The sequence below is a fragment of the Adiantum capillus-veneris genome, chromosome 20, assembly GCF_014529385.1.
Source record: "Adiantum capillus-veneris isolate H3 chromosome 20, ASM1452938v2, whole genome shotgun sequence".
Taxonomy (NCBI): Eukaryota; Viridiplantae; Streptophyta; class Polypodiopsida; order Polypodiales; family Pteridaceae; genus Adiantum; species Adiantum capillus-veneris.
In genome coordinates, this window is record NC_140950.1 from 3,794,274 (window position 1) to 3,819,592 (window position 25,319).

The window sequence follows — 25,319 nt, forward strand, 5'->3', positions numbered from 1 at the left end:
TTTATGAAATTTTGAATTTTCTAATTTTTTGGTATTTTATGATTTTTTTTAGTTTTTCACTATTTTTTGTGAATTTTTTTAAAATTTTTATGGGGTTTCTACGAGTTTCTTATTTTTCTGTGAATTTTTCAATTTTTTGTAATTTTCTAATCCATTTTTTAATGTTTTTTATGAGTTTTTTTGGGTGATTTCTAAAACCTTTTTTTAATTTTTAACTAGATTTTTAATGATTTTTTATTTCTTTTGTGATTTTTTATTCTTTTTTCTTTTTTAAAAATATTTTTATTTTTTAAGCCCTTATTAAAAAATAAAAAATAAACTAAAATATTCACACAAAATAAAAATAAAATGATACTAATAATAAAAAATACAAACCTTAGCTTACCTGGCTGGTGGCGTGTTGACTTCCAGCTCGCGTGCTGGCGGCAATTGTGGTGATGACGAAAATTGACAGCAGTGCAGACTACGGGCGAGAGGCGAGAGAGAGAGTCGGGCTTGGTAGGCGCTGATTGCGTGGCGGTGAGTACGGAGCAAGAGAGAGAGTACGCACGTGCGCAATAGGGGAGAGAGAGAGAGAGAGAGAGAGAGAGAGAGAGAGAGAGAGAGAGAGAGAGAGAGAGAGAGAGAGAGAGAGAGAGAGAGAGAGAGGACAGCGTGGGATAGGGACATCGCCGACTAGAGAGAGTCCGAAGACCAAGGCGGGACTCAGAAGCAGCCAATAACAGGTAGAGGAGGGAGAGAATGAGACAACGCCTATGGCGCGCTTAGAGAGAGAGAGAGAGAGAGAGAGAGAGAGAGAGAGAGAGAGAGAGAGAGAGAGAGAGAGAGAGAGAGAGAGAGAGAGAGAGAGAGAATGCGACAGTGGAAAAGTGGGCAGTGTGCAGGGAGTATACGAGGGTGTGTGTGTGTGTGTGTAGTGGGAAAAAGACAAGGAGGAGGAGGGTGGGTATGCGCTCGTGGACAGAGGCGAGAGAGAGAGAGAGAGAGAGAGAGAGAGAGAGAGAGAGAGAGAGAGAGAGAGAGAGAGGGCACACTAGAGAGAGAAGGAGAGAAGAGAGAGAGTGAGAAGGGGATGAGAGGGAGTGTTAATCATCGCGATTGGGAGAGGTGGAGAAGAGAGAGAGTTAGTGAGAGAGAGACAATAATAGGACTGGGGAGGGGTGGGGAGGAGAGAGAAAGTTAGAGAGAGAGAGTGAGGGTGTGGGATGGGTTCATGCAGAGAGGGAAGAAGAAGATGAGAATTTCAACGTAGGCGGAAATTATCCCAACGGACATTAAGGATCTACCCACCGGCACATAATTTTATGTGACGCAAGGCACAGGCATCGCAACTCGAACTCGGCTTTTTATTAATTTTTTATTTTCAAACGTCCAAAAATGTCAAAAATAGGCCAAAAATTAGTCGAACACGCTAAAATTCACCTGAAAATCCCAAAAATAGCTAGAGAAGTCCAAAAAAATTCTTGAAAAATTCTAGGAATCTTAGAAAATCATTGACAATCACAATCAAACACTTTTGACATGCACAAGAACACTAAAAATAGCAGCTTTTATCGAAAATACCAGATTCGACGAATTCATCAACTCAATCCCCGAAAATAGTAAGACGCTCCAAATTTAACGAACGAAAGCCCAAATGCACTTGAAATCAAGCCATAAATAGACATTCAAAACAGCTCGTCAAGATCGCAAAATATCAAATTTTTATGAAATTAAGAAAAATTAATGCAAAAATTATCTGAAAAATACCCAAAAAATTTCTAAAAATTCTTCACACATAGCGGATTAGTGCAACCAAATAAAATCACAAAAATCTCATCAATTTAATTGCCAAAAAATTTCATCAATAAAATCAAGATTGGGCAATTAAACCGGCAAAATTAGTGACAAAATTAGGTCAAAATGTGACGCAATTGAAGTGTGTAAATCCCTGTTTTAAGCTCAAAAATGCAGCAATTAACCATTACACACATCAAATATGCAATCCAAAAATGAATCAATCATGTACATTAAACACTTTTTAGGCACACACACACACTAATAATTGGCATTTTTTACCAATTTTTAGGTGCGCACACAAAAGGGTTAATCTTGTCGAAATTGCAATGTGATTTCACAAATCATTAGTTGTGCATGACGACAATCCAAATCAATTATCTAAATTAAAAAATCATTAAACACACATTGATTTTTAGGTGCACAAACATGGGAAAAATAGTGCACACACACCTAAAATTAGGCATACACACACTCAAGTAGAATGCACATACACTTACAATTGACCATTCAATCATGCAATTAACTCAAATAAGCACACAATTAGCAACGCATATTCACCAATTAACAATTGCACTTGTCAATTTCAAGCGCCACCCAATCTTAAAAATTTCGGCATTACGATGGCATGAAAACGAACAATCCAAAAATTTCATAGCATCATACATTAACATTGCATTGCAATAACATAGCAAACATTACATTGCATCATGGTGGGATCTCTACACAATTCTATACATCTTTAGATTCTAGGGAGGTTGAGAATACCACCTTGATTACGTTTTATTGAAGATCGATTGAATGGTTGAAAGGTCCAATTCTTCATAGAAAATTAGTAAGTTAGCAAAAAATAGTGAAATTAGCAAGGGGTTAGTGTGAAATTAGAGTGTGTAAACACACAACTGACAAGATATGGTGACAAATTAGGGAATAATGAACACATTGCTTCATGCACACACATCCAAAATCCACAAAAACATAAACACACAAGTGAAATTAGTGAGGAAACACATCCGATTATGCCACAATTACACTAGCGTAGGCCATCGTCCCTGGCAACGGAGCCAAATGTTGGGGATTCCATTGTTGCATAGCTCCAATGACCAACAAAATTATCAATGCGGAGGGATGAGCTACCCGGCTAGGGCATGGAAACACTTACACGATTAGTGAGCTAATCATGGCAATATGAATGGTTGACTTGATTCATTTTGAGCCAAATGCAAAAAATACAATTATTTACTTTTGACCTAAAACGAATATTTTTTGCACTTTTTTCAATACTCGGTCTTTTTGTGACATGTTTTAAGCCTCTGAGTCAAGTTTCACTGAATTTGAACCAGATTTACCAAGCCAGACACAATTTCTCGACAATTAGTACGGATTCAATTTTTGTCAAGTTTTTGGTCTGTTTTGTGATCCAAACTCTATGAGCCTTCACAAAAGATGTTTATACACATGCATAGAGTCCCTAGTATCAACCTTGATCCATTTTGAGCCAAATGCAAAAATTGCAATTATTTACTTTTGACCTAAAATGAACATTTTTTGCACTTTTTTCAATACTCAGTTTTTTTGTGACATGTTTTAAGCCTCTGAGTGAAGTTTGACTGAATTTGAACAAGATTTACCAAGCCAGAAACAATGTTTGAACAATCAGTACGGATTTCAGTTTTCATCAAGTTTTTGGCCCATTATGTGATCCAAACTCTATGAGCCTTCACAAAAGATGTTTGTAATCATGCATAGAGTCTGTATCGACCTTGATCTATTTGAGCCAAATGCAAAAAATACAATTATTTAATTTTGACCTAAAATAAACATTTTTTACACTTTTTTCAATACTCAGTCTCTTTATGACATGTTTTAAGCCTCTGAGTCAAGTTTCACTAAATTTGAACAAGATTTACCAAGCCAGACATAATCTCTCGACATTCAGTACAAATTTCAATTTTCATCAAGTTTTTGGCATGTTTTGTGATCCAAACTCTATGAGCCTTCGCAAAAGATGTTTGTAATCATGCATAGAGTCTGTGGTATCAACCTTGATCCATTCAGAGCCAAATGCAAAAAATGCGATTATTTACTTTTGACCTAAAATGAACATTTTTTGCACTTTTTTCAATACTTAGTCTTTTTGTGACATGTTTTAAGCCTCTGAGTCAAGTTTCAGTGAATTTGAACAAGATTTACCAAGCCAGACACAATTTCTCGACAATTAGTACGAATTTCAGTTTTCATCAAGTTTTTGGCCTATTTTGTAATCCAAACTCGATGAGCCTTCACAAAAGATGTTTGTAATCATACATAGAGTCTGTGGTATCAATCTTGATTCATTTTGAGCCAAATGCAAAAAATACGATTATTTACTTTTGACCTAAAATGAACATTTTTTGCACTTTTTTCAATACTCAGTCTTTTTGTGACATGCTTTAAGCCTCTGAGTCAAGTTTCACTGAATTTGAACAAGATTTATCAAGCCAGACATATTCTTGACAATTAGTATGGATTTCAGTTTTTGTCAAGTTTTTGACCTATTTTGTGATCCAAACTCTATGAGCCTTCACAAAAGATGTTTGTCCACATCCATAGAGTCTCTGGTATCAACGTTGATCATTTTTGAGCTAAAAGTAAATAATTGGGATTATTTACTTTTGGCCCAAAATGAAAACTTTTTCCAGTGGTGGACAAAATTTTTATGATCTATTTTAAGCCTCTGAGTCAAGTCAAAATTTAATTTGGCCTAAAATGTCAAGAAAAAGTAAATAATTTGATTTTTTGCAAACTCTTGAAAATTTACCTCAAATAGGTCCTTAAGCTTACCCACTGGTTCATACAAATTTTAAATCATAATCTCCAACCGGATTCAGTGGTTGACAGTCTTTTGGTGTTGTTTCAAGTTGTAGACTTGAAATTTTGCAACTTCACATAAACAACTCAGAGATGATTCTTTTGGAGTGAGCAATGATTTGAGATCTACCTCGGATTCTACTTACCCTACTCCTAGGTTCTTCTGCAATTGGGTTGTGGAAAGTGTCCACAAACACTAGTTTTCTTGTTTTTTATGGTTTTTTGAGCTTTGATCTTAAGACTTGTCTTGTCCATCAATCATTCTCAAAATCCTAACTTAATTCTACAATCAGACAATCCTACAATCCTATAAGGTACTTAGCAAGAACAATCTACTTCCAAGCTACCTCTACACAGCAAAAGACGGCACTCTTAAGCTATGTGGTTTTTAAGAGAAAGTTTAACTCCAGGTGAACCTAGAGCAAGTTAATGGACAACTACACAAGACTCTCGTGTTTTCACCTATTTTAGATCTATTCGTCCCCGGCAGCGGCGCCAAATGTGGGACGGGTGTCTAACCTCACTCCTATCTTATTGCAGACGTAGTGAGAACCACGAATATAATTGTCAATCCATGGGATGAAGCTGACACGACTAGTGCATAGAGGCTACAAGAGGTTGTCAATCTCTTGGAAAACAACAAAAAACTTGCATCTAACTCAAGCTACACTCAAATGGCTGAAATCACTAAAACCCAATCGCCCATCGGCAAACAAATCACATATGTGCAGCATCAAATGACATCCAAAAATTACGCAACTTCTAAGACATGTTTATAAGACCTAAGAACACATGATTATGGTCTCAAATCTCACTTTAGGTCAAGTGCAAAAATCATGATTATTAACAGTAGTGGATTTTTGACCTAGTCGTTTTTGAACCAAAATGCATCTAAATGCTTAGCAATGATGCACGAATATCCCGTCTATACTTGGTTTTTGATTTAGAAGCTTAAATTCCTACTTATGATGAAATTAGGCCACAAGTCGGCGACGCTAAAAGCTACAAAATACCATGAAATTCTTACGTCAATCCGTAGAGCTCTTACATGTGGTTGTAATGCAACAGACGTGATTGCAATGTGACAACCGGGGAGGGAGTAGGAAGCACGAGAAGGAGATAAGTGTACGTCGTTAGCTCACGCTGTGTTTATATTATCCAAAACTTAATAAAATCTTTACAAGGTTGGCGTTTATACCTTAGCCAAGGTCTAAAATGTGTAATTTTTGGCGCCCAAGATCTTTAAGGCTCCACACTTATTGTATATGCAACCTAGGTACACTAATTGTCCTATTCTTTACATCTTGGAACTCTTATTGAGCCCATAATACGTTACAATTATCACAATGCCTAAATAAATCGAGAAATTACAATACATGGCCATTTTGGAAAAATGTGAAAAGTGTGTAACTCCAATCTTCACTGCTTCTTCATATTCATCTTCAATGTGCATTCATAAGGCTTTGATCTTTAGCAGCTCATGTTAACTGATGTCGGCTCAGTTAACAACCACATACAAGGCATTGATTCAAAACAAGAGAAGATGATGGGAAGTCAAGCATCAATTTTTTCAAGTCCAAGCAAAGCCAGGTGCATGTGGAAGATTTTGGAGAAACTTGAAGGACAAGTGAGTTGAAAGTTTTTGTAACTTGGGTCTTTTGGATATGTACACACATTGTAGGCCAGTGTATGAGAAACCAAAATTTGGAAAGATTCTATTTTATGGTTCACTCCCATGTATTTCCTCCTTTTTTTACTATTGAGGACGTGTGTGGTGGGCTCAAAAAATTGGCCACTTGCAAAGTGAGAGATCTTGAAGGTATCAAGCCAAAAATGACTAAATGGTTGGGAGTTTTTACACATGATTGGATGTATGATATGTTCAATCTTTCACTTTAATATGGTATTCCTTGTGATTGGAGCATTAATTGGATCAAGCCTTTGGATAAAGGAGGGGATGTAAAGAATGTAAATAACTATAGAACTATAATGATTGGGTCTCTTATGGAAAAATTGTTTGGGTGCATAATGGAGATAAAATTACGTGATTGGGCTAAAGAGAATGGAAAGCGTACAAAAGGACAAGCAGCTTTTTGTCGATGACATAGCAATATTGATCATCTTGTCACTCTTTGTGTTCTCATTGTTGAGAAAAGTTGGTTGAAAGGTAAGAAATTGTATTATTGCTTTGTGGACTTCAAGAAAGTCTTTGATATGATTCCACTTAATAATTATTGGAGAAGGAAGGAAGAACCCCAAGTGCCAAGTGATTTTATGGTTGTGGTTTCTTGAATCTATGAGAAGGTGATGTGTCAATTGCACATGGAAAGAAGAATTTCAAAAAACAAGGATTTTTGTTGTCACCAAATCTCTTTGGTCTATGCATCAATCAATTGGAACAAATGGTACTTGAATTTATGCAAGAAGAACGCATTGAAGAGGTCACTATTTGCATTGCAATAATCATGCTTTTGTTGTATGTGGATGATAGAGTGCTTCTAAAATACACTTTAGAGGATGCACAAAAGCTTGTGGTTGTCCTTGACACCTTTTTCTTGCATAGTCGGCTAATTATGAGCAAATTCAAAACAAAGGTTATGCTCGTGAAAACCAACCATAAGGAGAAGCCATGCATTGTGGACAACAATGAGAAACTTGAAGTTGTTGAGAGCTTTAAGTACCTTGACCTTGATGTTCCAGCCAATCACAAGTGGCATGAATGTTCTATGCATCATTTGGAAGCCAAGAAGAGAGAATACTATGCATTTGAGAACATGTGTAGTGCAGGAAACATCAATTGTTGGATTCTCAAAAAGTATCTTTTTGACACATTGGTGACATTGTTTCTTCTTTATGTTGTTGAAGTGTGGGGGGAAATCCATCTTAAAGTCTACTTGGAAAGAGTTTGAGAATGTCCAAAAGCATTTTCTTACAAACTTTCTCCAAGTTAATGAAGGAGTACGAGCGGAAGTGCGACGCGAGAGAGAGTGCAAGAAGAAGAGCACGGCGATATGGTGAACTCGCTCTACTGTAATGTGTAGAGCATAGTGAGTTCTTATTAGGTTTTCACAAAAGAATATGTGTACATACCTGGCGGCCCACCCACTTACCTGGGCGACCACATTGGGCTTTATACCCCAACAACCTCCCACTTAAAGTCCAATGTGGTACTTTAAGTGTGAGAGAAGCTACTATACAAGCTAATATACAAGAGATGTAGAGAAGTGATGTACTACCCTACACCTAACTGCTTGCGAAAATGCACAAAGCTCTCTAAGGGAAGTCCTTTTGTAAGTAGATCAGCAGGATTTTCTGTGGTGTGAACTTTGACAAGCTGAAGTTGCTTATCCTCGAGCATTTCCCTGATGAAATGATACTTCACATCCACATGCTTTGTCTTTGAGTGATAAACTGGATTGCGAGCCAATTGTATAGCACTTTGACTATCACAATATAGCACAGGCATCTCTTCTTTGATTCCCAAATCTGTTACTAGTCGATTAAGACAAATTGATTCTTTGCATGCCTCTGATGCTGCAACATATTCAGCCTCTGTAGTAGACTGAGTAACACAATCTTGTAATCTAGAACGCCATGATACTGCTCCACCAGCCAATGTAAAGACATACCCAGACGTAGACCTTCGGTTGTCTAAGTCACCTGCATAATCTGAGTCTGTAAAACCCTTTACACTTAGCTCCTGACTCCCATAGCATATACGCATACTCTTTGTAGCTTTCACGTATCTCAATATTCCTTTCACTGCCTCCCAATGTTTCTTGCCCATGTTTGACATGTATCGACTTACTACTCCCACTGCAAATGCAATGTCTGGGCGAGTAGCAATCATTGCATACATTAAACTACCCACTGCAGACGCATATGGAATCTTATCCATTTCAGCCTGTTCTTCCTCAGACACAGGAAAATCTTGTTTGCTAAGTTTCACATATGGTGGCAATGGAACACTCAATGCCTTTCCCTTCTCCATATTGAAATGTTGCAAAACGTTGCAAATATTTGAGGTAACCAAATCAACTTCTTTGATCTGTCTCTCTCAATGCGCATACCAAGTATATGACTTGCCTCACCCATGTCTTTCATGTCAAACGATTTTGCCATCTTTGACTTCAAAGCTGAAATTTCTTCCAAGTGCTTGCCAGCAATCAACATGTCATCTACATACAACATAAGGATCAGCCAACTACCATCCTTAGACTTCTTTGTATATAGACAGTGATCAAACTCACTACGTTTGTATCCTTGAGAAAGCATAAACTTGTGGAATTTATGGTACCATGCCCTCGGTGATTGTTTTAAGCCATAAAGACTCTTTAACAACTGGCATACCCAATCTTCCTTGCCTTTCTCAACAAACCCTTCTGGCTGCTGCATGTAAATTTCCACATCTAAATCACCATGCAAGAACGCTGTCTTGACATCCATTTGGTGCAACACCAAATCTAATATGGCAACCAATGCAAGAAAGAATCTCAATGTAGTCATCTTGACCACCGGAGAGAAGACTTCATCAAAGTCAATGCCTTGTTCTTGCTTAAAGCCCTTGGAAACAAGCCTTGCTTTGTACTTTGGCTGACAAGGTAGAGCCGTTTTGCCCTGTGGTAATTTAACTAGCTTCCATGTCTGGTTTTTATGTAGAGCTGTCATCTCTGACTGCATGGCCAATTGCCAATTCTCGGAGTCCTTCATTTGCACTGCTTGCTTGTAACATGAAGGCTCATTGCAATCAGTCAACATGACATAGTTCATAGATGGAACAAACCTATCAGGAGGTCGCGTGACACGTCCAGATCTACGCACAATAGGTGGCTCAGGCTCACCCACAACCTGTGGTTCCACTCTATCCTGTCCTTGCTCCTCTTGAGCCCTGACATTTTGTCTTGCACGTGCAGGTCCATCTTCTTGGAAGACAACTCTTCTAATCTCCTCAACCCTCTCTGGTTAAGAATGATATTTGGCTTCATTAAAGTGAACATCATTACTGCGGATAACCTTTCTGGATTCGGGATCCCAAAGTCTGTACCCCATCTCACCAGAATTACCATAGCCTAGAAAGATGCACTTTCTACTCTTTGGCTCAAGTTTGTTCCTAAATTCCTTTGCAACGTGAGTATATGCCTCACCGCCAAAGACTCTGAGATGCTTGTATGAGGGCACCTTGCCTGACCATACCATCTCTGCCACTAAATCCTTCTGCAAAACCTTGCTAGGAGATCTATTTATAAGATGAACAACTGTTGATACAGCTTCAGCCCAAAACCCATTTGGCAGTTGTGCATTAGACAACATACTTATGACCTTATCTTGTATGGTCCTATTCATCCTCTCAGCAACACCATTTTGAGGAGGATTGTAAGGAGCAGTAAGTTCACGTTTTATACCTTTTGACTCACAAAATTCCTGAAAGGCCTTTGAAACATACTCTCCACCATTGTCAGTGCGTAAGCATTTAAGCTTCTTGCCACTCTGATTCTCCACAAGTGTCACAAACGTTTTGAAAACACTAAACGCTTTATCCTTGTGCTTGAGAAAGTAAACCCATACTTTCCTCGATTAATCATCTATAAATGTCATAAAGTAAGAAGCTCCCCGTAGAGATAGGTTAGGCATAGGTCCACACAAATCACTATGAACAAGTGCCAACTGTGTATCTCTTCTACTACTTCTATGTTTATGTGGCTGCTATGTTTGCTTACCATACAGACAATGTTCACAGAATTCAAAATCATTAAATGAAAAGCCAAGAAAATAACCAGAACGAGACAAGATTTCCATTCCCTTCTTGGACATATGTCCTAACCGGCTATGCCACAAAGAAACGTTCGGCTGCTCGGTTACATTGATTACATTTTTAGAGACATTTGATACATAAATCATGTAAAGTCCTCCACACTTTACTCCATGTGCTACTGTCATAGAACCCTTGGATATCTTCCACATGTTCTGTCCAAAAGTGGTGACGTAGACAGCATCATCAAGTAAACCTGTGCTGATCAAGCTCTTTGTAATTGTGGGAAGATGTCTCACATTCTTCAGCGTGAAAGAAGATCCATTCTGAAACTTCAATTGAACATCTCCAACACCTAAGATCTCACATGTCTGCCCATTTCCTAGCTGAACATGATCTTTAGTGGTCACATAAGAGGTAAACTAGTCCTTGTTTGGAGACACATGAAGTGATGCCCCTGAGTCTATAATCCAGTCACTCAGTGCATTTCCATCAGATGCTGTAAGAAGAGCTGAGTCCATTGTATCCTTCAAAGAATTGATGTCTCCTGACACTAGACTGTCATCCTTTGCAACAGTGTTTGTCACATTTATTTCCTGAATCTTCACTGAGGACTTGCTCTTTTCACCATGGTCTTCAGCTTTCTCTTTGCCTTTTTCTACTTTCCATTCTCTGCAATCTCTTTTCATGTGACCCTTCTTGCCACAATGGTAGCATTCTATGTCACTCTTGCCTTTAGCACTGCGGGACTTGCTACGAGACTGATTCCTCTTTTCACCTTTGTACTTTTCTTTGGTCCTTCCCCTGACAACTAAGGCTGTTCCTTTGCCTTTGTCCATTGTCTTTCTATTGGTTTCTTCAGTAAGTAGACTTCCTTCTACACCTGCTATGTTCAAACCATCTGGAGGTGCAAAATTACTCAAACCTGTGCGAAAAGTGTCCCAACTTTCTGGCAATGTGATCAACAGGAACATAGCTCTAACAGGTTCATCAAACTTGACACCTTGAGCTGACAACTGACTATAGATTGTGTTGAATTCATTCAGATGATTGGACATAGGTGTCCCTTCTTTCATCTTCAAGTCAACAAGCTTCTTAAGCCAGTATACCTGTGAAGCTGCACTCTACTTCTCATAAAGAACACTCAGCTTTAACCATGCTTGATAAGCCGACATCTCGTTTGCTACATTGAAGTAAACGCTTTCTGCCAAAGTCATCATAATGGTAGAAAGTGCCAATTCATCCATTTCGCTCCATTCATCTTCGTCCATATCTTTTGGTTTTATCCCCTTGAGCTTTATAGGTTTTATCTGCTTCTTTTGTACCAACACGTGCCAAATCTGCTTCTTCCACAATGGGAAATTGGTTCCATCCAGCTTCTTGATATTGTAAAGAGCGGTGTCCTGTGATCCAGCCATAGCTACGCTTCACAGTAGTTTACTTTCCTGGGAAAAATTCGGCAGAGTTTCCCCTGTAAACTGACCTCTGAACCAATATCAACCTGTCAAATGAACCAAGAAAGCTTCAGATTTTGCATAAATTTTGGCAGAGTCTCCTTTGTAAAATGGCTCTAGTGTACTCAAAACATACCAAAAAACAGCTCAAAAACACTGTCTCTCTGACACTGTAAGCTGCGGGTAAACCTGTCCTGCACCTGTACTGTCTCTCACTGTCCTGTCACTGTCTCGTAAGCATAGACTGTGACAATGCCTCAACGGAAGTAAAGCAAAGATGCAATCCCAACTGTCTAACTCACAGTCAATACATCCTAGCTGCCTATCTAAGGGTGCTCGAGGGATCGCTCCAAGACCTGTATCACCAAAAGAATCTCAACATTCGAGAATCCCCCAGCTCAATAAAACCTCACTCGACCCTCAACAAAGGCTGCAGTAAATCTGACAGTACATAGACTTCCCACAAAGTCATACATCCACAAATTTCCCACTGTATGCTGTAACCGTTGCGGCGGTTGTTTGCTGCGTGACTCACAGCCAGCAAACCCTCAACAGACATACATCATCTCTGACAATACATCCAATGTGGAAGTACCTGCAATGTCAGGATGAAATCTGGAATATCAAGCAACAAACACAAGCTACCTGATGAACTAGTGGATGTCTCCTACAGTCTGTGTGTAGATGCGTTCGTGTCGTATGTGGCACGCCTCCAAGAACTGTGAGCCGTCCTTCGTTGTGTAGACAGCCACAAATCAGCACTCTAGAAGTGCAGATATCCTCAGCACCTGCAGTCATAGGCCGAAACCCCAAATTTGCAGAGTCGGATCTGCACCCGCCGAGACCACGTAGTCGAAAATGGCCTGCGCAGAACTCTGTCGAAGCCGAACGGTGGCCGAGATGACCTCATAATGAAATTCTGAGAACACTGAGACCTTCGGGCTCGCCCATAGGATTTGGGGCCGTGTCTTCGCCTATCGAATTTCACTCCAATCTGAGCTGGTGACTCTAGCCTCCTGCAGTGCTGCCCCGAGCCTCGATCTGAGCTCTGATACCAGTTGAAGGAGTTTGAGCGGAAGTGCGACACGAGAGAGAGTGCGAGAAGAAGAGCACGGCGATATGGTGAACTCGCTCTACTGTAATGTGTAGAGCATAGTGAGTTCTTATTAGGTTTTCACAAAAGAATATGTGTACATACCTGGCGGCCCGCCCACTTACTTGGGCGACCACATTGGGCTTTATACCCCAACAGTTACGACACAAACACCATATATGCTCCTGCTTCTTGAGTGGGGATCTCTCCCAATTGAGGCTATGGAAATGGGAAGGGTTATGGAGTACATGATAAAGATGCGTCAAACCCCCTGACATCAACTTCCTACAATTCCATGGAAAGAAAGCAAAAAAGTTCAAAAGATGCATAAAAGCAAGATCTTGAGCACGGGATGGATGCAAGATATAAAGAATTCCTTTGGGAGATGGGATGCACTAAACTTGCTATATGATGCCTCAATAGACTCCCAAGTGAATGAATATTTTCTACAATGCCAATGTATTACGGCTTGGGAGGAAACTGGTGGGTCAAGCTTCATACATTACACCACCCATATTGCCCCCACTACAAAACCATGTTCTTCATTGAAAGAGGAAACCATACTCACCCTTATATGCTTGTGTGGGGCTCCTTTATTGCCAAACCTCGCTATTTTATTGTATTGACAGTGAGACCACAAACATAAATTTCATACCATGGGATGGAGTCGATTCAACTAGTGCATGGAGGCTACAAGAGGTTGTCATTATCTTGGAAAACACACTCAATACTTATGCACTCAATCTTTATCTAACCTAAAACACACTCAACAACAGGTCAGGAAAACAGATGCTAGCTACGAGACCGCAAGAAAATCTCATTAGTTCACTAAGAAAATGAAGTCCAAACAAGATGAAACTTATAGGATGGGTAGACAACATCTAAATACACATGCCTATGCCCTCAAAACCTCCCTTTTTTCCACTTTCCAAAATTGCACCTATTATCTACAGGGTAGATTTGACCTAACCATTTTCAACCTCAAATACACCCTAGAGCTTAGCAATGGTGTTCTTACACCCCTCCAGCGCATAAAATTCACTTTTCTTAAGTAGTGTCATAAAGAGCTTTCACTTGTGAATGCAATGAAGCAAATGTCACTTCAAACAGACACTTCACGAGGGAGTTATGAGCTTTAGAAGAAAGCAAGAGAGTGATGGGAATGGGATCATGCTAGCTAAGGTGAGTGATAGAGAAACATAGTGCAAGTGTGTGAGTGTGTGTAAGCAAGATTATCATTCAAGTGAATTAGGTTCCAAGATAGATTATATTGGACTCATAAACACAATCTTGATTTTTCTTTGGACCTGGTGGAAAGTTGTCTGCCATTCCCACTACATGGTAGGCAATTTTAGTAAGAACTTCTTGTTCTCCTAGGTACTTTATCCCTTTGGTTTTCTTTGTGCTCTTGAGGGTGTTTAACACATAAGATGCATGATCTATAGGAATTGGTAGCCTGGTCTTCAAAGTGGTTGTAAAACAGATGCCACTGCATGATTCAAACAAGTGTAGCGAGGTGGCCGCTTTATAGAGAAGTGAAGGTGTTGATGGAATAGCCTTGTAGGCTCCTCTATTCCAAAATATAACGTAGGGGTGTCGATACAAAAATACTTGAAAGTGTGATGTCAATTCCATATGATGATTCTCGGAGGTTGATATTGAATGGTGAGAACATGAGGGATGCCGAAGGTCAATGGGATGCAAAGACTTCAATTGTGTAAAAATCCAATTGATGCCATAAACCAAAAAATATTGAGTTGAATCAATGCTGAAAATGCTGGCTAAAAAGTACCTTCTATTGTGATTCTTAAATGGAGTTTTGAGGGGGAAAATGGCTTTGAAAGGGGACACGTGTTGGTAATACTCTCAAAATGACGAGAAAGCTGCAACAACAACCATAATCAAAATCTAGCCTGAAATTTTATGTGTGCAACATGGATGATAATGTTAGATCTCTCTCTCTCTCTCTCTCTCTCTCTCTCTCTCTCTCTCTCAATTTTGTGATGATTTTGTGAATTTGGTGTCATTGATACTCTTGCTACTTAGATCATAACTCATCATTTAGGCTTTAAAATTTCATTTTTAGTTATGGGAGAGATATTAGAGCATCAAGGCTAATCTCCCAAGTGCAATCTAGACCAAAATGAATTAGGTGATTGCATTTTATGCAATTGATTTAAATGTGGATTAGGTTATAGGAAAGGTATTGGGGAATCAAGGCTAATCTCCCAAGTGCAATATGGACCAAAATTGATTAGGTAACTTCATTTCATGCAATTGATCTAAATGTGCATTTGAGGCCCTAGGAATGAGTATCTAGACTAAATCTACTTGTTCTACAGGCTTGGTAAGGATTGAAGCTCAAAATCTTAGTGAAATATCTTGATTTTCTTGCTGATATGAGGACTAGCTTTTTTTTTCTGACATACAACTGAGTGTAGCAATTGAAATAGAATGGAATTGAGTGTGTTTCCAAGAGATTGACAACCTCTTGTAGCCTCCCCCATGCACTACTTGTGTCAAAAACACCCTATCGATTGACAAAAATTCTTGTGGTTCTCACTATTTGTGCAATAAGATAGACTAAGGCTTGACAAACCACAAACATAGGTTCCTTATTTTTAGTGGAGCTAGCCAAGTAGTTATGTAGGGCCATTTCTTGGAAATGGCTAGATAGTATTGGTTGCTACAATTTGGTGTTTCACACTGTCTATGGATGCCAAAATTGACGTTAAACAAAGTGATAAATACCAATGTACCAAGGTACCTGACCACTAAGAGAGATAAGATGTCTTTGAGACCTATGATGGGGGCAAGAGCTTTTTCCAAGTGGAAAATTGACTTTGTAGGTCCAATAACTCCACCTCCCTTTAGGACAAATGTAGAATACATAATAATGGCAACCATTGTCTCACCAAGTGTATTGAAGCCGAGGCAACGTAGAAAAATGATGCAAGAAGGAACATAGCTCCCAAACAAAGTGAATGAACACCTCTTAGATTAATTCATAATAACTCTTAGATAATTAATAAAAAATTAGCACGCTTCCATCCATAAGCCAAAAGCACAAATAAAATATGGTGTACATTTTCTTAACCATAGCATTTTTTTTAAAGCCACATTTTTCTAATACTAGACTCACAGTTCTTGTTTTGTGCATTTTCAAGCACCTCATTATTCCTTAGTTAATTAACTTGTAATTTAATAGTCCTATGGAAGGAAGTCCTTTTGTGGTGTTCTCTTTTGGAAGCTAATTTTTAGCCTTGTTTCCCCATTTGCCCACACTAATATGACCTACATAGTCCTCTTAGAGTCCACATAGAATTTTCCTTGTTTACTAGCTTGAACCTCTTGTTCAAACTTAATTTCACGATCATCAATTCACACATAGGGTTTATCTTCTACATCCAGGTAGATATACACACCATGGTTATTTTGTTTCAAAAATGTTAAGATGTAATGATATCTCATAGGAGTGTTAGAACTTCTCTAGAATCACCAATCCCCAAAGCTATCTCGTCAAAGACATTTTGGAGCTAGTATTTGAGTATGTAGCAGTTACTTCTTCAAATATGGTAGACAATCTGTCTCCTTGGTTCACGCTCTCTTCTATTGATGCTCTATTGAAGTTATCACCAAAAGTGCCAAGATTTCCAAACACTCTAAGGCTCATGAAGATTCACAATAAATTATTGCAAATTTGAGACCGTCTCCTTTGGTTGAGCTTGCTATTTGAGGACAGATCGAACGGGCGCCCACCTGGCCGGACACGTAGCCGGACACCACATTTGTACTCTACTAGTTTTCCGAGCTAGTGTAGTAATACTCTGTGTAATCCTGATTCCAGAGTAGTGGATCAATTCCCTGAGTTGTAATTCTGTCATGACAATTGTAAAGGTCCATGTGAACTGGCCACTGGCCATTTAGAATGCCCTAGGTATAAATGTCAATAACCTTAATGTGAAAGGAGGCTTGTCTTTCAGAAGAAGAAAGAGCTCTACTATACGCTCAAGCTACAAGCTGCTCCAACTTGTAATAAGATTTTCTAATGATTGGGTAATCAGTTTTCAATTCCAAAACTTGCATTGTGTTCCTCTGTCTTTGCTCTTCAATTCAAGTGTAAGCATTGTCAGTTTTGTTGTGGTTCGTGACTACGTGTCTGTGAGCTGTAATTGCAGATTTGAGTGCTTAAATCACTGTTTATAGTCGGTTTGACCATAGGAGAGTGTTCTTAGACCATACGGCGACCTTTCTAGATAGTTCTGTTGCAATTTTCAGGACCTTTTTCATGATGGATTGTGATTTTGGTACCTTGTCGGATTGCAACCAGAGTTGGTAAAATAGTGCCCTAGGTGTCCATTTCGATTCCGTTCAAGTGCCGAAATGGCATGATGACCTAGAGTTGTGAGAAAGGACATAGGAAAATTTCCATGATCTTTGAGTGTTGGTTTGCTTGTAGAGTTGTTGTGTTTTCTTGTTAAGGTTCACTTCTTGAGATTGATGATCTCAAAGAGTCTCCATGCCCCATCCAAGTCACTTCCCTGAGTATTGAAATTATGTTAGTACCAATGCTGCAGACATCCATTGTGCGACCCGCTATCACTTGCTCTCACTGGAGAAATATTTAGCCACTTCCTTTTCAACTTCTCCAAATCCTGCAAATTAGCACTTCAAGCCAAATGTGACTCCAAAAATGTCAAATTGGGTCAATTTCATCCCATTTTCAATAAATAATTGCAATATTTAAAAATTGTCTTTCCATGTCTCTCACTATTAGGCACACTTGATAGTGGGGTGTCCAAAATTTGGGGATTTTTTCCAAAGTGTAGGTCCCCTTGGGTTGGCTTAATGAAAATATATCATCTCCTTGTGTTTCATTCGATTTCCATATCAAGTTTGGGATTTATCATAAGATTTATAGATTTTAGAAGGTCTTTAGTTGTTTTGATAGGTTCCCCCATCTATAGCTCCAATGTTCCAAAATTGGTTAGTGGGTTTCAAATGACAAGTATAAACTCTTAAATTTACCCTTATGGAGTGCTTACTATTAGGAACTCTTAATAGTGAGCTCACCCAAAAACCAATCTTGTGCAAATTTTGAGGTTACTTATAGCTTATGCATAGTGTCTTGTTGTCACATGTACATTGTCTCACTTTTTGGACATAAGCATCTCCATTTATAACCCCTTTTACTTATCTGAGTTGTTTCCACTCAATTCAACTCTATCTCAAAATCCAATTGTTCAAATGACACCAAATTTGGTAGAGCATGTCTATATAATGTACACAATCATCTCATCAAGTCAAAGCTAAAGTTTGAATCCCAATTTTTAGATGTGCCAAATAAGGAGGTACCCTTCTTAGGTGGCCAAATCCCAATATTTGCATATGGTTAGGTTATTGATTGATATGTGAAGAGTTCTTGGGGGGCCAAATGTTGAAAAGAACTCATGTGTCAAGGTGATGGCTACTAGGTGTGCCTAACAATAGCCTTGATGATTTTGATGCAATTTCATACAATTTTAGCACATGTACAATCGTGAAAATACTTTTATATGTTCCCTCCTATTGAAATTGAGGACTACAAAAATTTAAATTGAAATAGCTCCTATGCATGTAGGCTACAAAGAGGTTACTATCCTCTGAGAAAATCCACTCTAACTTTCTAATCTGCAATGCTAATCTCAAGTGTGTCAGGCACTAAAAGCTACTCTACTTTACTGCGAGACTCAAGATATAATTTGAGGTATCTACAAAACTCTGAATGCACTCAAACTTACTACATGAATACAAAAATTTGTATTAAATGTCCTTATGACCTCAAATTTTTGTTTTAACACTTTTACAAAAACCATGCCTAATAGTAGCAACCTATTTTTAGTAGGTCAATTTTGATGATAAAAGCACTTTGTAGCTTCCTCTAAGCAATCTTTAGCCACTAATGTATTCAAAAACTAATTTGGGTACATGATTATGAAATTATAACATAGATGGAAACACTTATAACCACAAAATTATTGCAATAAATTTACATTAAGTAAAAGAGGTTTCACTTGGGAAAGTGTAGCAAGTCTCAGATTTGAAATCCCACAATGTATGAGGGACATACTAGCAAGAGAAGCATGAGGGAAGACTCCATAGATACAATATTCGTATGCTTACTTCATTATCCAAAAAAACTTGACCCCATTTTACTTTAGCCAAGGTTTAAAACAAAATATTTTTGACTCAAATTCTAGGTGAAATGGGGCTCATAATTGTAGTCAATCAAGTGTAATTGTAGTCAATCAAATGGGGCTCATAACTGTAGTCAATCAAGTGTAATCACAAGTTGAAAGCCCTTGGCTGCAATTACCTACTTTATACATCTAGATACAAGTATTGGACTTAGACATGATTTCCATTTAATAAATGAGATACATTACAAAGATGTGGCTCAAATGATCTAGAATGATAGTCTAGTTAGCTGAGCAAGTAACATTTTCATATAAAGCCATTACTCTTGAAGGTGATTTTCTATCCCCAAAATTTGGAACCAAAGCAGTGGTACATCATTCAGCTTGCCCCTCAAGGTGGATAAGTCTACAAGGGCTACAATCTCCCAATCATTGTGCTAGAGAAAAATGTAAAGATTCCAAAAGACATCATGGAAAGGATTCACAAAGCTTTGAATAATGCCACAAATATAATCATAGAAAGGATTATCAAAGCTTGGGACAGTGCCACAAATATAATCGTGGCCTAGAAATATGTGACCATAGTTTGCAAATGTATGCATGAAGAAAGAGGGTAAAAAAGTGATGCAAGAAAATCAAAATAGTACATCCATGGAAGGTTGCATACTCTTTTGAGTCCTCAAGGAAGCTCATTCAAGGAGCATTTGTATGATCCACATTTTTGAAGGTCTTGATGCAAATAAGCAGCACATGACATTTTTCTTGCATCATGGCAAAATGTCCCACTAAGTATCTAGACATGCAATCAAAGGTTTCCTTCTTATAGGCCTCTATTTCTATGCTCACTCTTGGCATTGTTGGATGTGGCTAATTGAGCCATGTAGGTTGATTCTTTTGCATATATTTGAAGGCATCTCACGGTCTTCTCCTTAGAAGTAGGAAAAAAGTGGGATCCTCTCTTATGGTTCCGTAGGAGTACTAGTAAGGTGTATTTTCCCATGGTGTATGCTTTCCAATGCAACTCTTCCTCTATCTTGGTTCTTGTTGAGGTAAGTCTCTAATAATTTCTTTGAAACTATCCCACACTCTTTTTGGCTTGTATGTGATTGAGGCTTTTGACTACATAGATAGGGAGGATGACATAGGAGCACAATTGGTAGGGACATGGATGCCCCTATCATTGTATGTAGGTGATATTGCTCTTATTTCAAATTCACTTGAGGGGATCCAACACCATCTTGATTCTTTCTTTACACTTATTTGGATAGGATACTGGTATGTTTGTTAACCTTTGAAAGACCAAGGTTATGCCATTTAATACTGCAATCCAATGGGTCAAGCAATCAACCTGCAATTTTACTTATGGACATGACCGAGTGGAGTATATGAATATGTACACTTACCTTGGGGTGGTTCTTAGTGGCCCATTTTTTCCATGAGAGCAGCAAAGACTAGACTGACTAGAGCATGCACAACTTTGGGAGTTTTGGAGAGGATGTGTTCACATGTTCTATTCTAGGAGCCTCGCACCAATCTATGGCCTTTTGATACTCTTGGTTGCCTTTGATATCCTTGGCTCTGCTGTTTGGAGTGCAGATATGGGGACCCTCAATACATCATCATAGTCACCAACATGGATGCATAGATGAGTGGTGAGACATGCATAACCCACTTTATCTCCATGATCTTGAGGATGATCAAGGCTAAGACCTCAATTCCCCATGAGCAAATCTAGTTGCCCCTCATCTAGTGTTGAAGTCTTTACAAGATTAGTGGCATTCATACATAGCTTATGTGGGTTCTCACGAGATCATTATGTTCAGACATATATAGAATCCTCACGGCACTTGACAACACAGGGAGATACATCATGTTGGTATTCATAAATGGAAACATGGTTTCTCTATGGATAAGTTCTCCCCTCTTTTGATATTCTCTAGATGCCGATCTCCCAGTCCTTTTGAGCTTGGACGGCCATATAGCAAATTGTCATTACTTGTCGATCAAACCTAGCTTGTGCCAGCCCTGCTTTAACATTATTTAGATCCTCAAGGACTGTAGCTAGTGCTTGTGATATAGAAGCTAAAGCCTTCGTATCTTGAATTTCCAAGATCTTGGAGAGAGTGTGCTTCACGATGTTGTATGAGTCGCTTAACTTTGCATTTTGTTGCTGCTCCCACTTTAGCTCCTCTTCCAGTCTCTGTTGTTCCAATTTAGTGTTAGTGGAAATATGCTCTTCAAGTGCTTTGAAGTAGCCAACATCTTCTCTCTTCTTTTTATCCTTCTCTAAGGTATTACATGCTTTGTGTGGAGTGGTGAAATCATTCAAATAATTCATAAAGTTTTCATCAAGTGATGTTAGTAGAATGCCGAGAGCTTTCTTGTCTCTAGCTGTGAATTGTGCTAAGCTTTGCCATGTTTCTACTCTATCATTTTCATCTAGTGGCTTAACAACAGATCATAATTGATTTTGCATTAAGTAGCCCTCGGTTTTTTCCTGCCATGTGTGAAAAACATGGCCATTGAATTTTTTGATTCCCTTTTCTCCCATGATAGTGGACTCCCATGTGCGGTGAGAGGAAGGTCTTACCCAGGTGATTGGGTAGTGTCTAGTCCTTGTAATCACTCAATCTCAATGGTTTTTAACAAATTATTTGTGAATTTACTCTCCAATTTCATGGAGCACCTCTTCACAAAGATCTCAATATGTTTCAAGATTCAAGAGATGTTGATTTGGGGGTTACAAACATTCAAAACTTTTGTGTAGGGCGAGCATAAAGGATAATGCGAGACTTAAAGGACAAGGCTCATAGGAGTCTTTGCTAAGCCGGGAATATTTTTAACTTGAAGGGTTGGAGCCACTATGTGGGAACAATCCTTATGATGAAAAGAATTGGTTAACTCTGACATGGAATTCAAACGAGGATACAGATGTGGGCATGCACATAAATTGATGGCATGGAGCTCAAACAAGGCTACAGATATGGGCATGGACATAAATTGATTGCATGGAATCCAAACGAGGCTACAGATGTGGGCATGCATATAAATTGATGGCATGGTTGGTGGTGGGGTTAGTGATAGATGGGATGCTACTGTGATATGTGAAAGTCAGATGGCCGACCTGCTAAGCATGTGGGCAAGAGAAGAGCTATGGACTTGTGCAGGTTGATGCAGATAGGGATTTTGTGTTTTAGTCTATAGGCTCAACAGAATCAACATTTGATTTGGAAATTGGGAAACTTCAACTCAATGGGATCTCAGTGGGTTGAGCAGCTCTTGTTGCCAGCAATTGGTGATATAATATTACATGCATGGGCCTTTCATCTATTGCAAATGATGACATAGGAAATGGGCCAAATCAAGGCTTGATTGAAGCAATGGTTGAGCAACATGTAGAGCAGATTGCAAAAAGATATGAGAAATGCAAGGAATAGAGGAGAAAATTTCTCCTGAGTTTTAGCTCGACCAAAGTTGCAGAGTAGCTTCAAAAGCTTCCTAGTGCACATGTCTGGACTTGAACCTTTTGATAATAATAGATGAAAATTGGGGCCTCTTCCTTAACCTCCACCTCCCTGAAAACAAAAGAGGTGGATCTCGCCCCTTTTGTTTTCATAGCCACACACATGCACAAATGGAGCACAATGAATTACTTAATCTTTGCTAATTAAGAAGCACGACGGCTCAAAATTAAGTGTTATGAATATACACACTTGATAAATTTCTCAAATTTGTGATAGATCCAAGCCAAATATGCACACAAAATGCGTAATATTAACCTAGTGATGCTAATGATACGCCAATTATGATGCAACTATGAAAAATCATTAAACTCTCTTTCTAATTAATTAGCATGGGTAGTGGCACTGATAGTACGTATCCCATTACTAAAGGACTTCAAAAGAAGAAAGTTAACAATGTAATTGGCATGATGATTAATATGCAATGCAAAATGGTGTTGAATTAGGAATTGCAATGGCTAAGGGATAGAGGACCAATGCAATCTAGCATAGTGAGGATGCTTAGGATTTAAAATAGATTAGGAAATATAATCTAAGCCATGCTTTGATACCACTCGATAGGTTAAGGTGGATAGGTAAGTGTGCCCTTCATGGCATAAGCATGATTAGAATAGAGTTAGCTTAGGGCTTGATATTGGGCACACAGTACAATAGATTATAGTTGCAAAATGATAGACTTAGTGTTATTGAGCATAATGTGCCTATGTGGCTGCTTATGCACAAACACAAGTGGCTATGCTTTACACATGGGTTGTAAGAGGTTCTTCACATGGATTATTGACACATCACTTTTCTTGGTGGAAGAGGTTGTTCACACAAGAGATGCAACAGAAGCCCGCATCCCAACATCTTGCAGCTTGCTTTGACTTTCTTCTAAGCTCTATATTTGTTGTTTCAGTCTTCTATTTTCTACTTTGGCAACTTGGACATCCAACTCTTGAAGTTTGGATACCGCTCTTTGATAGGGAAATTGTAGCTTAATTGCTTTGAGGTGATGCTCCAAATCAATTCCTTGATTAGGCGGCGAGTATCCTTGATTACAACTCGAGAGTGCGGTGATACTAGGCCACTTTCTTGATTGGTTCATTGTTGAGATATCCTAGCCTCTCACTCACTTTTCTCCTGTTGTTCTTGGGCTTTGTCTTGATCTTTCTCCGTTTCTTTCTTCTCTTGATTGTCAAGATCAAGAGCGGTCTCCTTCTTCTCTTGGTCATCCTGTTGGTCTTGGGCTTTGTCTTGATCTTTCTCCGTTTCTTTCTTCTCTTGATTGTCAAGAGCGGTCTCCTTCTTCTCTTGGCCATCCTACTTTTTGCCTTGGTCTTTCTCTTCTGGCTGTGATCAATCTTTTTAGCTTATCTGTTTGCTTGATTCTCATCAGCTCCCACAAGATCTTTTGGCTTAGGATGGGGCATGCTCTTGGTTTGCATCTTTCTTTTCAGATTCTTCTTTATTTTTTCCAAGAGGTGGTGGTGTTGTCTACTTAGGAGAAAACCGCCACTCGATCTCCATGTAGGTTTCTTGATATTCTTCTATTGTCTCTTCCCTTGGTGGTTCTTTAGTTGTTTTGTATTGGCCCTTGGGGAAAAGAAATAGAAGGTTGATGATTTAGAGTCTCCAAATCTTCTTCACCTCTTTGCTTGGCCTTTCTCTTGAGTATATTGTGGATGTGTGGCCGCATGGTGCCGACAATCTCCACTTTTTTTCACTTTATATTGCTTGATTTTATCTAACCACTTGGCTTTTCTTTGTTCTAGATTTTTGTTTAATATCCTCCTCATGTTCATCATCAACTTTAGAACCTTTATTGTCCACTTTGTTCTTTTCTTTTGCAAACTTTTTGAGTCGCTCTTCTCGCAATCTTTGAGCCTCTACCATTGATCTTTGTGTGTGTATTGTTGGTATCTTCTCAATTGGTCTGATTTTAATTCTTACCAGGTGTTGGACGGATACGCTGCGACGGACGTCAACACAACGAGAACTCACCTAACATGTAATGTCAGCTAAGGACGATCGACCCGCAGGTGCGTGGAAGCAGGCATAAGGTGTCAACCTACACTCGACCGACTCCTAACTAATTCTTACAGAGGTCTCTACCAATTGCCTAAGTCACAGCCTTCAAGAGTACATAAGAGGAAACTTCCTACAACGCTTTCTAGAGCCGAACACCCATCAAACAATATCGAAACACCATAGAACTTGAAGGAGACCCTACTAATACCAATAGGTCGCTCTCCCTAAGGTCTATGAACCAAAATCCCAATTCAAAACACCTGGTGCAGAAACACGTAGGATGTCTAGCCGAAATCTACAGGTCTTTGTTTCCAAAATCTAAAGTGCCTAATGTGTAGTTCTACTCAATGTGAACGCGTGGATATGCTGCAATGTAAAACCGGACAACGTATGCTCACCCAAACACCCGATTAAGCTCATAGAAGGAGCTCGCAAAACCGGACCGTATGTGCGCAATGTAGGTATCGGCATGTAGCTCTTGTCGGGGGCAACACGCTGCACTTCTCTGCACTCGATTCCGACCACCGGAGCACACGTAGCGTCAAGATGAAGCTCACACTCTCTCTCTCGTACACAGTACGCTCACTCACAGACTTCAAAACTTGTTTTTAAAATGACAAAATGTTTTTTCATTAAGGTCAAAAAGTGGTATATATACCTTACAATTTCTCAAAACCTAAAGTTCCAAAA